Source organism: Fukomys damarensis, unplaced genomic scaffold (genome assembly GCF_012274545.1).
Source record: "Fukomys damarensis isolate Sample0158 unplaced genomic scaffold, DMR_v1.0_HiC HiC_scaffold_23, whole genome shotgun sequence".
Classification (NCBI taxonomy): Eukaryota; Metazoa; Chordata; class Mammalia; order Rodentia; family Bathyergidae; genus Fukomys; species Fukomys damarensis.
The window spans coordinates 21,138,692-21,152,543 of NW_022900935.1; the positions used below are offsets into that span (position 1 = coordinate 21,138,692).

The 13,852-nt window shown below is 52.4% G+C and overlaps 1 long non-coding RNA gene, 1 other non-coding gene and 1 pseudogene across 2 annotated transcripts; 2 read left to right on the forward strand and 1 right to left on the reverse strand.

Annotated features, from left to right (window-relative positions):
* The first annotated feature begins 6,495 nt into the window (after positions 1-6,495).
* On the forward strand, positions 6,496-7,391 carry LOC104868718 (annotated as a pseudogene).
* Positions 7,254-7,404, forward strand: LOC117287408. Its single transcript, XR_004518725.1, has one exon. It is a non-coding gene; the product is annotated as a small nucleolar RNA SNORD15 (small nucleolar RNA).
* A 1,516-nt stretch (positions 7,405-8,920) lies between these two features.
* Positions 8,921-10,522, reverse strand: LOC104868729. The gene is made up of 3 exons (XR_782084.1): positions 10,224-10,522; positions 9,117-9,244; positions 8,921-9,008 (listed from the first exon to the last, which is right to left on the reverse strand). It is a non-coding gene; the product is annotated as an uncharacterized LOC104868729 (long non-coding RNA).
* Positions 10,523-13,852: the final 3,330 nt, after the last annotated feature.

Consider the following 13,852-nt stretch of genomic DNA (forward strand, 5'->3'; position numbering starts at 1 on the left):
ACTGTCAGGAATGCCACTGTGACCTCTCGGCCCAAGCCTTCCTGGCACAGCCAGGACCCTAGAACATTAGACCCAGCTTGTTCCTGAGGTCTGGGGAGGGGCCTGGCCGCCCTGGGGGAACCCTTCCAGGGTTTGTGTTCATGGAGACGGGCGAGTTGGCAGCAGTCACAAGTGCAGAGCAGGTGGCCACTGGGCTCACCTGCTTTACAGATGAGAAGACAGGTGCACCGAGGGGATCCTGGGGCCACGTCTCTGTGGAGCAGCTGTGGCCGAGCTGGGACCACAGCAGCTGATGATGTGGGGCTGGCCTGACCACCCCCTTCTCAGCCCAGCAGGGAGCCCTCCCCAAGTCCAAGTGTGGGCTTGGGCTGGCCAGTGGGATGTGTACAGGGGAATTTTCATAAAACAAACCTGTGTTCGAGTGACATCTACTTCAAAATCTGATCTGGAACTTGGCCTTGTTCAGCACCCAAAAGGAAGTTCCTGTTTCCCAGCTGACACCTTGACCCTCCCCCACCCAGCCTGGACTTGACCCCGGGCGGGTGGCAGGTTTGTCAGGAGTAGGATCCAGCCTGGCTGCAGGCTGGCTCAACAGGTGCCCTGGGTGACATCTTCCCCACAGATGTGTCCTTATCTCCCAGAATGAGCAGCGTCATTGCTCTGCTTCTGTTCCTGTTTACTTCTGGTCACTTTGTAGCTGATGAACAAGGAGATGTGGCCTCGGGAGCCTCTGCCTCAAGCCTCTATCATCTGTACCCCACTAGACAAGGGGAAACTGAGGCCGCGAAGTCCCAGGTGTGGCAGTGATGTTGCACTGAGAGGAAGCAGCCCGCAGATGGCAGCAGGGGCAGCCTTCAGCGGGCAGCAGGTGAAGGGAGGGGCCGCCTCTCTGGAGAGGGGTGAGGAGGGGCTGCACCCTGGCTCTGCTCAGACACTGGAGACAGTTTCCCAGCCTCCGGACCATGGACAGTGACACAGAAGGTGGAGGGTGGCTCCCTCTCCAGCTCTCTGGCAGCAGCTGTCCCTGCTGCTGTGAGTCGCCCTCTTCAGTCAAACAGCCAGTGAGCCCTACTGTGTGCCACGGTCAGGCTCAGGACAGGGATTTACATGGCTGAAGGGAAGAGTTGACTCCCAAAATTGGGCAGTTGAGCCTTCTGGAGCCCAGGTGAGTCCACCCACCCCACTGAGCGACCCACAGGAGCGGAAGGCCTGAGGCAGCTGGTCCAGGCTCAGGTGCCATCTTGCCCCACAGCTTAGGAGCCTGAGACACCAGCTTGGAGGCCCTCTGATGAAGGTGGCCTGGGGTCTGCCTGGTTACTGAGTGAGCACTGGGCTGTGGTGCCTCCTGAGGGTATCAGCCCTGCACTGACCCTGTTCTGATAGATGGATGTCCAGGCAGGGATTTAGAGGCCAGAGACAAGGAAACATCCTGAGGGAAACAGGGCTGAGGACACTGTGGTGAAAGCCCGGTGCTGTGAGGCCCAGCCCCTCCTCCCTCCCCCATCTGGAGCCCTCCCTTGCCCCTGACTACATCCCCATAAACACTGCCCAGCTCTGCCAGCCCGGTCCTAGGGTCAACTCTGAGCTGTGCCAAACTAGGCCGCACCACAGGAATGGGGGACATACTTCAGGGGGACCCTGACTTTGGGGTCTTAACTGGAGCAGACAATTAGATGGGGCGGGGCAGCCCCGGAGAAGCTCTGGGGGCCTTGGAGGGTCAGGGTGAGGGGCCACATGCTGCATCCACAGCAGCACCTGTGCTCCAGACTGAAGGAGCCTGGGAAGCCCCATTCCAAGCTCCCTATTTTGAGTTCTGCAGCTAAGCACACACAATTGATGTATTTATTGTTGTTTTGTTTTGGTTTTTTGGGACTGGGGATCAGATGGTGGAACCACTGAGCTAAATCCCGGCCCCAATTGATGTATTTATATCCACCACCGGGACCCTCCCTGACCCAGACTGGAGGGCCTGGCAGGTGAGAGGTGGGCAGGTGCGAGCTGCTTTGTGTAGCCACCTGCCCGATGCCATCCAAGACCCGAGCTGTTGGGGTTACAGCCCCGTTCTGTGCCTTAGGCCAGTGTCTTCCAGGCAGAGGCCAGAATTCACTCTGTCACCCACCAGGAAGAGCAGGTTGAATGTCGCAGCCCTGCCCTCAGGTGCCTGGGGCACATGGGAGAAAGCAGGTTAGGAGTGGGGTGAGGGTGAGGCCAGCCTAGGAGACCCCTCCCTGGTGGAGAGATAAGCAGAAATCCTTCGGGCAGAGAAGCCACCACTAGGCCTTCTCTAAGCAGAGAGAATCCCGTGTGCAGTGGGTGGGGAAGGGGGCAACGGGGATGGGAGGGGTCAAGAACGGAGCGTGTGGCAGGGGTGAAGCCTTAGGAAGGACACCGTGCTGCACGGCTCAGGTTCAGTGCCTCTCGCTCGCTCCTCAGGGTTAGCAGCATCTCACCGAGTCACGGGTCAGAGACTGTCATGACTTGTTATGCTTAAGTTAGTCCTTGCCTGACCCCATCCCACGAGTCTTTAGCAAAACCTTGTGCCGTGCCTCAGTCTCCCCGTGACAGCACTCTGACCACGCAGGCAGCAGCCGCAGACACCCTAGAGGGCCCAGGACCCACAACTGGTCCAGCTGCCTGCCGTCCTCTGCCATCCGAAGTTGCAGAGGCTGTGAGTCTAAGCCTGAATGTTGTTAAATGACACTGCGTAAGGCACAGTCATAAAAGAGACAGTACAGATCCCCAAAGGGAGTACACGGTTATCCATAATCTTAGCCCAACGAAGATACCCAACCACTGTTGATATTTCGGGTTTTCTCCCCAGATGCGGACATTTACTTTTTACAAATATGTAAATACTTTTTAGGAACGAACATTTTTCTAGCCAGATTCATATTGTATCGTGTTTACTAATTTACATATATAATATATATCTTATATATAATATATTATATATATATTAATGTATATTATATATATATGTAGTTTAAAAGTTTTAAAGCCTAGAATGAAACCACTGGAAAAATAGGACTGTAGCTGTTTTCTACTTTTTTTTTTACATTTTTCTGTGCTTCACAAATTTTCTAATTAAAATGCATCTGTTGAGGGTAGAGTAAACTTAACTCCTAGACTTTTTTTATTTTTTACATTTTAAATTTTTATTTTATTTTATTTGAGAAGCGGTCTCACTATGCATAAAAGAGGCTAACCCCAAATTCATGATACCCCTGCCTCCACCTCCCTAGGACCTGGGATGCCAAGTGTGTACCACAGTGCCCAGTTAATTCCCAGGCTGCTAAATACCCTAACAGATACCGGTGGTACACTCCTACGGGCACAGCGCTTGGGTGGCTGAGGCAAGAGGTTCACTTGAGCCCAGGAGTTTGAGATCAGACTTAACGATGTACTAAGACCCTATCTCAAAAACAAAAACAAACATCAGAGTTTGGCATCAGGCAAGGACCAATCCTTCCGTCACTCACCAAAATGTCAGTGGTACTCATCCCCGTGCTGGGCTGGTGCCTTCTCTTCATCTCTGTGACGATAGCAGTTAATACTTTGGTATACCAGGAACTATTTTATTTCACTATGCTTAGCTCAGCCGATCGAAGTTTGTGTTATCATGATCCCCATTTTACAAATGAGAAAACTGAAGAACCAGGACAGAATTCCACCCTAGTCCTGACAAAGGCAGAGCAACAGCTGGAAAGGTGGAGTTTAAATTTCCCACCAGCTAAAGGGATTGGAAGGAGGCCGGAGAGCATATGTTAGGCATGTGGGGAGCCATAGCTTCCATCCCCAGCACCCCCAAAATAAGTAAATATGGGAAGTTCAAAGGAAGAATAAATATGGCTTTAGGGGGAAAGGTGAGATTTCTCGCATTCCTGTTTGTGACTCATGATATCAAGGGAGAAAAGGCAAAGAAATAAAAGAATGACATTTCTTAAAACCAGAAGCAGAGAAGATACAAGCAGCTGGGCGCAGCTCAGTGACAGAGCACTTCACGTGGCACAGGAGGCCCTAAACTCAATCCCAGCATTGCAAACAAAGAGATTTTTATAGAAAGGACATCCATGTACGGCCCTTCTGGTGCTCTGAGAGTGGAGTCGACCTTCTGAGATGTGATTCTGGGATCTCACAAAGCGGGAAGTAGAAAAGCTTTGCAGGCTGTGTAACCCTGCAGTGCCACCCTTTCCATCTGTCCCACCCCCGGGGCACCTGGAGGAAGAGGACCCGCCTGAAGGGGTCCCACGCCCTGCCCTATGTTCCCGGGGGAATCTGCCAAGGCTCCCTCTCCCCCTACCTTAAACTGGTTCTGTTTCTTTTTCCACGAAAATAACTCAGTCCTAAATCACTGACGCCTGAAATTAGAAAAATACGAGGTCCATATTATCATAAAATTAGTTGAACACAGGGCGGCCCTCTGGGTGGCTCCACAGCCACCCCTTCAGTCACAGCCCCTGGAAATGCTCAGAGGGACAAGAAATTTGGTTTTCATTAGCGGCAAATGTGCGAAGTTCTGAGGCTCTGAATGGACCTTTGATTCCGGCTGGTGGTGGCCTCCTTCCAGTGCCTGGTGAGTTTTGTTTTGCTTTGTTTTTTTCATGTAAAATGGACTGGGGCCTTCCAGCTTATATCTCCCTGGACTACACGGGCAGTGGGCAACACCGAAGCCTTGTGATTTCTAAAGTCAACAGCTGGGGCTGGTAGGAGAGGCAACCGAGACCATTCGCCTTTATTGACACTAAGATTTTATTAAAAACATTGTTTCCTTGAGGTCTGTGCCAGACCCAACAAGAAGGCCAGCTAGGGAGGGGCCGGCCTAGGCCTGTGAGACCTTCCCCACCTGGAAGACAGATCCCTTGACCTGCCGTCTCCCACCCCAGTGACCCTCAGGAATGGCCCATTGTTTAGAATCTCGACAACAAATCTCATCCCCCCCACCCCTTCTGCTCCAAGTAGAAGAGCGTCAGTCTGCTGTTTTAGTCACTCAACACACAGTGTTTAATTAAGCATCTAGAGCCAGGGATTTAGCTCAGTGGTGCCACTGCCTGCCTTGCAAGCGCAAGGTCCGAAGTTCTATCCCAGGTACCAAAAAACAAAACAAAAACCAAACAAGCCAAAAATCCACCACCAACAAAAAACTCAAACTCATCCTACAAAAAACTGCTCTGTAATTAAGCATCTACTTCATTGCTCCATGTTTGGGATGGAGCTGGATGAAGTCATGCAACATCCTTAGTCCCATGGAGCTTCCCCCTTCGTTGGGGAAAAAGGCCAGAAGCAAAAAAACTATATTAGAGGATTCCAGGTCATAAGAAGTACTATGTGTATAAAAATAAAACAGGATGATGTGGTGAAGTTGCTAGGCAACCTTAGAAATGGTGGTCCCATGATGACCCAGGTTTGTCTGTGGGATGTCAGGGTGATCAAGGACACTGCCGTGGATGTTATTGGCAAGCCACTGAGACCCCCTCTGAAAGGTGCCCTGCCACTCTGCCCATGCCCAGAAGGGTCCACAGAGCTACGTGACGCTGACAGACCCAGGAGGAGGGTCTCACTCTGGCCCCTGGGATCTTCCACAGCAGGGAACTTGTTTCCCTTTGGGAAACGATGTCCAACCTGCTGCTGGGTCCCACAGACACTGCCTGACCAGCAGGCCTGAGCCACTGGCCGGGCTTCCCATCCTGAGCCACGTGTGGTCAGACGACAGGTGAAGTGGCACCACGGCCTTTGGGATCAGGATTCTGCGGTGACACGAAGACACACACCAGAGCCACGTGTCACCCACTTCCGTGGGATCTGCACCTACCCTCAGCACCGGTGTCCATCATGATCCTGAAAGATGCTCCTGAACACCATGATCCCAAATGTGGAAATCCCTAAAGTCTAAAACTCCCCCATCACCAGATGAGAGGTCAAATGCTGACTTCGTAAAAGCCAGAATCTCGAAAACCACAATTCTCACTGAAAAAAGGCACGCTATGCAGGAGGATAGAAAGCTGAATTCTGGGCAGGACGAGTGTGCTCGATAGTGGTTTCCGAGCCCTCTTGTAAAGGACAGGGTGTCTCTCGAGGCACGTCAGACGCACAGTTATGAAGCCCGGGGCTCACAGTGACGCCCAGGAGTGGTGTGTGTTTAAACATTTCACTTGTTCACATATTTTTGGTGAGGATCGCTGCTGGTGGGGATGGAACCCAGGACCTCGCAGGTGCTAGGCAAGGGCTCCACCCCACCCTGACCTCTGTTTGTGTGCATGACTCTTAGCTATGTGCACCACTATCACTTCTTGTACTGTGTGAAGTGTTCTCTTTTCACGTGTTCCTCAGGTAAGTCCCTCTGAAAACATACATACATGTCTTTTAGGGACACTTTTTTTGTGGGGATATCGGGATCAAACTCGGAACCTTGCTCTTGAGAGACAGGCGGTGGCACCACTGAGCTAAATCCCCGGCCCCTGGACTTTAAAGATTTTGATCTTAAGGATTTAAACATTGGGACCTTTCCTTTTGGGGGCATATGGTGGCAGGCTGGCTGTGCAGATTTCCAAGAGGAGGAAGTTGGTCACCCATGACATCTTCAAAGCTGAACTGAATGAGTTTCTTCCTTAGGAGCTGGCTGAAGATGGCTACTCGGGAGCTGAAGTCCGGGTTACGCCAACCAGGACAGAAATCATTATCTTAGCCACCGGAGCACAGACTGTTCTCGGTGAGAAGGGCCAAAGGATCCCAGAATTGACTGCTGTCGTTCAGTGGAGGTCTGGCTTCCCTGAAGGCAGTATAGAGCTTTATGCTGAAAAAGTGGCAGCGAGAGGTCTGTGCCATGGCCCAGGCAGAATCTCTGCGCTAAACTCCTCGGAGGCCTTGCTGTGCCGAGGGCCTGCTGCGGTGCTGCCGCTGCGGCTCACCGTGGAGAGCAGAGCCAAAGGCAGCGAGGTTGTGGTGTCTGGGAAACTCCGAGGACCGAGGGCTGCTGCCTGGTGACCCACCGTGGGGACCCTGTTAGCTCCTACGGTGACGCCGCCGTGCGCCACATGCGGCTCAGACGGGTGCGCATCTGGGAATGCTTGGGCGGAAGGACATTCACGTTAGGTGTGGCTTTCTGCAGGTTCACCAGGGTTTGAAGAAACGTAGCTTGGAAGTAGGCGAGCACGTTTGCGTTCCTTGGGCTACTGATTGAGCTGCGCGGGCAAAAGAATCGTGTTGCTGAGACGGATTGGTGGATGGTTTGCCCTTGTTTTAGCCATCTGCATACGCTTCGGTGATGCAGCGATGACGAGTCAGAAAGGCCACGTCCTGCCCTCGATCCTTGTCAGCGCCTGCCGTTCTCTGGGGTGCTGCGTGGGTTCCTTTTGCAAAAGTGTCCTCCTGCTCATTAATTGATGTAGAGACCTTTGTCTGAGAAGGAAAAGCAAAATAAAATAAATTTTTAAAAATAAACATTGGGAATTGTGATGTTCAAGGTTGAGTCTTTCTAGATTACAGCCCTAAATTCTTAATGCACGGTGTGGCCTCCTGGGGTCGCCTACAGAGCAGAGCCACGAAAGGGGAGAGGACACTGGGTCGGCTCCTAGGCTGGCGCGTGGGGTGACTCCCAAGTGTCAGGGGGTGAGCGGCCTAGGAGAACAAGACAGGGTTCCGAGATGGTGCTCGGGCAGAGTCTGCCAAGGAAGGGCAGCTCTGTCCTGTGCCCTAGAGGACTTCCCGCCCTCTGGATGGTGAAGGCACCAGCACCCGAGTCCTGATCCTGTGAGGTGGGTCCCTTCCAGGGGTGCTGGGGCGGAGTCCTTGCCTCAGTCCTGGCTGCAGAGGGCTCCATGTGTGGGAGAAGAGGATTCCTGTGACAGGGAATCTTTCTTCCCTCCCCTCTTTCTTGTCTCCCTTCCTTGCTTCCTCTTTCCTTCCTTCCTTCCATCCTTCCTTTCTTATCTTCCTCCTTTTTTCTTCATTTCTCCCCTTCCTTCCTCCCTTCCTTCTTTTACAATAAGCTGACTCCAGCTGGTACACTGAAGCTAGTGGACACCTTGCGGACTCAAACATCTCTTCCCTGCAAGACCCTTTGTGACATGACTGGGACCACACGTTACCTTGGCCCCAGCAAGCTGGATTTTCTGCCTGAGCTGGGCCTTGCACACATGGAGGCACGTGGGGCTGCTGGCTGGCGTTGCACGGTGTCCGCACAGCACGGCCCATGAGGTTCAGGCGCATGTCAGCAGGGGTCCTGAAGAAGCCAAGTCATAGCCCCTCTCAGCCATGAGGACCAGGAAAGGAGCTTTGTTCTCAATGTGGAGGGGACCTAGTCGTCCTGAGCTGGCTGGGGTGCTTCCCAAGGGCAATGACGCTCTTGAACCTCTCACCCTCACTGTGGACAGGCACCGAGCTCATGTGAATCCATCAGTTGCCACTGTGCTAAGGTGGCCCCAGGGGACACAACTGATGAAGCACTGTGAGCTTGTGTGTGTGTGTGTGTGTGTGTGTGTGTGTGTGTGTGTGTGTGACGCTGTGTGCGGGGGGGTGTGTGTGTGTGTGTGTGTGTGTGTGTGTGTGTGTGTGTGGTGTGAACAGAGCAGCTCCACAGAGCAGCCCCAGTGGCTCCAACGTTCCTTCAAAAGATCTCAGATGCAAAGTCACAGATGACCCAAGACAGGACTCACAGAAAAGGGGTGCCCTTGGCACTGCCTGCTGTGGGGGGGGCTAGAGAGTGCCCCCTCCGAACTCATGTCCCACTGGGAACCTCAGAATACGAACTTCCTTAGGAATTAGGTCCATGCAGGTGTGATTAGTTAAACTGAGCTCATCCTGGACTAGGGCACGCCCTTAATCCAAAATGATTGGATTTACTACGACTGTCATAATCGTTATCATTATGACTACTTTGGATGCTGGGGATCATACCCTTGGGATCCAACCCTGCCAACATCTTGACTTTGGACTTTTGGCCTCCAGAATTATGAGAGGATAAATTTCTGCTCTTCTGAGTCTCCCAGCTGTAGCACTTTGTTATGGCAGCCCTAGGAAGCAAATAGACCGGGAGACCTCTGGGTTAGAGAGAAGAGGCAGGGCATCAGGTCACTGGGCTCAAGGTTAGCACCTTTGTCATTTGGCAGAAAGATACTTACATTCCAAAAGTGAAATGAGAGAAGAAAAGCCCACTTCCGCAACTTTCCGTGTGGTGAGGAGCCGCCATCTCCTTCCCAGAGGAAAGGAGCCCAGGTCCAGGCCGTGGGCAGCAATGCTTTGGTCCTGGCTGGAAAACAGATCCAAATGCTTCTGGGGTTGTTTTTGGAACTGCATCTGGCTAAATGGGATTTCTTATGTGAAGCCTGAGAATTTGCATTTCTAAATTCTCAACAGATTGAACTATTGGCCCCTGGATCAAACTTTGAGGATTATTTCATGTAAAGTGCTCTATGCATAGCCCCGGAGCAAGGCTGAATATCACACAAGCACATTTCAGTTATTCCCATAACCTACCATCCTGATATTCCAGACTAGGGACATTGTCTTATTTTCCAGTTGGGGAAACTGAGGCTCAATAAAGTAGTAATTACTGGGAGTCAAGAGAAGGACAAATAATGTCAGAGTTAGGAATCCAGGTCTTACAGCTCCTGGCTGAAGGCTCCTCCTTGGACTAGACCACGGTCCCCTGAACCCCGCCTCTCACTGCATTCCCAGTGAACACCTTCTACTCTCCCAGGTCCATCTGAGACTACCCTGGATCTACCACTACCCTCTAAGGCCAGTCAGGTCCTGCTGCCACTCTCTGCCCTGGTCTGGGGCCAAGGCCTTGGTCCCAACAGATGGGGTCACTGTAGAAAAACCTGAACCAAGTCACAGAATGCATGGTCCTGGAGTCTGCAAAGAGGTCCCTTAGAGCCACTCACAACCCCCAAGAGCTCACGCAAAGCATCGGTGTCTCATTTGCTTCTGTCCTTTGTACAGAAAGTGACTTTCTCAGGGGCAGGCTGCAGAACAGAGGCTCCGATGCCTGGCCTTTCACCCTCTCAGTCAAAGGTTACCTGCATCTTTGTTCCATGCCAGGGTGTGCTGGACTTTGGAAACAGTTTGGGATTAAATCCCAGTTACAGGAGCTCTCAGGGAGGGTGGAACGGTAACTGTGACCCTGAACAGTCATTACAGGGCGTGTCCAAGGTCCCACCCTTTTGAAAGGTCCCCTGCTCTTCACCCCTGCTCCAGGGCAGCCTGACATTAGAGAGGTTTCCCACCTTGGCTCGATTTTCTTGTGCAGGGTGGGACCAGGCGCAGCAACACCAGGTAACACCTTCCAGGGGTGGGCAGACGCCCCTGTCAGGGCTGAGATAACTAGAGGGGTGCTGGCCAGGAGGAACGCAGGCCCAGCTGCTGCAAGAGGCTTAATTATCAAGACCTCAAGAGGAAATGTTCACAAGCACGATGGTCCCCTTAAAGGCAGTGCCCTCGCCATGTTTCAGTGATCCTAAGGGGCCGGTTTTTCATATTTTGAGATCTCTGGCATCGGGGTGTGTCTTTAATAGCCGTAGGCAGGGCTCACTGGAGGAGTTGTCATCGCCTGCCCTGCCGAACATCCAGTCTGCAGGAGATTCTGCGGCTTGGAAGAACCCTGGAGACAATGGTGAGTGTTCTTTCAAATTCTAGAAACCAGCGGGGGTGGGGCTGTAGGTGGGGGCAGGGCAGGCTGGAAGCAGCGTGTTGAGCAGCAATTCCTCACAGAGGAGTCACAATGGCACCAGCGCAGCGGCCCAGCCAGTGCCACTGGCTCTTTGCCATCTAGGGAACTTTTTAGGGAGCACTGACGTGAGAGGGGCAGGACCAGAGGAGCCTGGGGGGTCCCCCAAATCACTCTCCTGACCGGTGGGAGCACCCGAAGCAGTGCGCGGGCAAATGGGCGTGGGAGCATTGGCCAATTTCCACGGTTAACTGCTCTCACGATGGCTGACTTCTAAGCCAGCAGTTTAAAAGTGGGTGTGCAAAACTCCCGAATATTTAACAATAGGTCTTTGTTGAGCTAGTGGGAGCCAGCTCCAGCCGGCCACGGAGTGGGGACCTATGTCTTCAAGCGGGTAGAGTATCAAGTACCCTATGCTTTGTGAGCTACGTAAGCTCTGCCTCAAGACAATATTTGGAGAGAGAGAGACTTTGTCACCAACGTCGGCTGGCGCAGAGTCCAATACTATGTGAGAACCACAGGCTCCGGTTAGCGAGTCGGACTCTAAACGCTAGTGTGAAGTTTATTTTCACATAAACTTACTTTCATACATATTTATTTGAATGCAAATTTTCATTTTTTATGAATGGACAAGAATGAGATCATACACACATGCACACATATCTAATGATATAACTCTAAAGGAGCTCTTTTCATAAGTATAAAACAAGAAGCCCTAAGTGATAAGGTATTGCATTAATTTGTATTTCCTAGAGTATGCATAATGCCAGTGAGTCTATGTTCAATGATGTCATAGACCTGTTGGAATATAATAATACATATTTTAAAGCTTTATGGGTGCTTTCCTTTTTTTTGGTGGCAGGGATCCAACTTGGGTCCTTGCACTTATGAGGCAGGCAGTGGAACCCCTGAGCTAAATCTCCAGCCCCTTTATGGGTGTTTTCAAGAGCTGGTTGCAACACTGAGCCAGAAGTCAAGACCAAGGAGCAGAGTTCAGGTCCAGATTTGCTGCTGTGTGACCTGGGGCAAGACAGTTATCCACTCTGAGTCTCTTTTCCCTACTAGAAAAGAGAGACAATGATACCTGCTTTCTGGGCTGTTGCGCAGATTCAATGAGACACTACGTGCAGAGTGATTTATCACGCGCTTTACTCATGCAGCTAATGTCATTATTGCCAGTACCTAGCCTTTCTGAGTCCCTTTGTAGAATGGACCCAACTCCCAGGTTTGCCGGGAAGACCCACTGAACTAGTGGACTCCAAAGCGCTCAGCAAACTGAAAGCTCTCTACTGATTGAAGGACAGGCTACAGATTGTGCAAGGCAGGCTCAGGAGCAGCGCATCGGAGCAACCGGACCATGCCTGGGTGTGTCACCCACAAGAACAACACAGCAAGGCTTGACCCCTTTCACACGTGGGACATCTGTCCATCTGCGGTCAGGTCTGCAGTCCCGGCCTAGCCTCCTCATCTGCAGGGGGCTGATGTAGGGCCCGGGCCAGGGGGCAGGGGACCAGGCTGCAGCGGCTGAACTGGAAACGTTCCCATGAGGAATCGTACGTGGTCACCCTGCTGCCCGGCTGCCCTTCAGTGAGGCCACACGACCATGGTTAAGGCAGCCAAGTGGCCTTGGGACTCTCCCTCTGAGCCTCACACTCTCTGGTTAGGAAATGGGAACAGTCGGGCCTGCTTTCGGGTTGTTCTGAGAATTAAGTTAGCCAATAATATGCACAAAACACTTCGTAGCCAAGCAGGCCGCATCTCCATAGCGTGGTGTTAAGACCAGGGAGACAGAGTCAAGCTCACCAAGCTCCGTACCCGTCGAATCAGGGAAGACAGGGGAATTCACATTCAACACAGTGATCCATGCTTCGTAGAGAAGGGAGCGTGGGAGCGGTGAGAAGACACAGGCCACTGAAGTTTCCTGGGAGTGCTACATCTGTGCTGGGTAAAGTGAGCTGGGCCAAGTAGGGAATAGGCATTCCTGGCCAGTGACAGCATGAAGCCACATGCAGAAAGCCTCCTGCCCCAAAGGCAGACCCCTCATCTCTCGGTTGGGGTCCCAGGGAAATCTGTGTTTCTTCCCCATTCTACTCCACAGGTGGTAGCTGCTTCCTCCGCGGCTACACAGTGAGCTCCCTGGCACCGGAAGATAAGTATAAATTGTCTCATCTCCACGCATCCCTCCCATACCCGGAGGCCTGACGCCTGCAGGCTGTGTTTCCCAGGCTTTCTCCACAGCCAGTTGGGTCCCAGGAGGTTTGACCATCATGAGGAACTGGGGGAGGTGCCCGGGAAGAGAGAAGAATGAAGCTAGAGCATCCTTCTGTCCCTCGTGCCTCAAGAGGTCCCCAGAAGTACCACAGCTCCTCTGTTCCAGCTGGCACCAAGTTCCCCAGACCCTGGGCTCTGCTAACCCCACTGGCTCCGCTGGGGTGGTGGCAGTTTCCCAGAGCGGTTGATTTCCAAAATCTTCTCCACTGTGCCCTCCCACAACCTGTGTAGCTCACCTACTGCATCGGGTCCTATGTAGAAGACCTAAGGTTTCTTTTTCCTGGGTGGACCCTGTCTTTCCTGATGCTGCTGTGACAGGAATTCCAGTATGGACAGGAGGCTGATCTGAAAGATCCTTTGCAAGCCTGACACTCTGGGGTTCGCTTTAGGTGACCCAGACACATCCACCTCCCTTTCCTATCCAAGTGCCAACTTCCCTCTAGTGGGTAGTAGGCAGGCCAGGTCCATCCAAGCCAGCAAAAGTCAGGGAGCAGAAACTGAACACACACACACACACACACACACACACACACACACAGTCAGAAAAGTCCAACAGCCTATCCATGGTTCCCCAGAACAAACAGCAGCAGTTTCCAATGCCAGGGAAGAACTTCCCAGAAAGCTGAGGACATACCCTTGCCCAGGACTTCTAGACTGTTATCACCCTTGCCTGCCAGGAAAGGCTTCCAGAACCTTCTGAGCCAACATCCCTATTCAAGGGTGGAGAACCGGAGGCTCAGACAGGGAGAGCGACTATCTCAAGGCCTCCCAGCAAGCTAGTAGCAGCAGAGCTGGCTGGCACACAGGTCTCCGGCTCCTGGCCAGTGGCCTTTGTCCCCTGCCCTATCATGCTGTTCCTGTCCCACCCTCACAAGAAACAGGTTCCCAGGAGCACTGGTGAGACTGGGCATCAGGTCC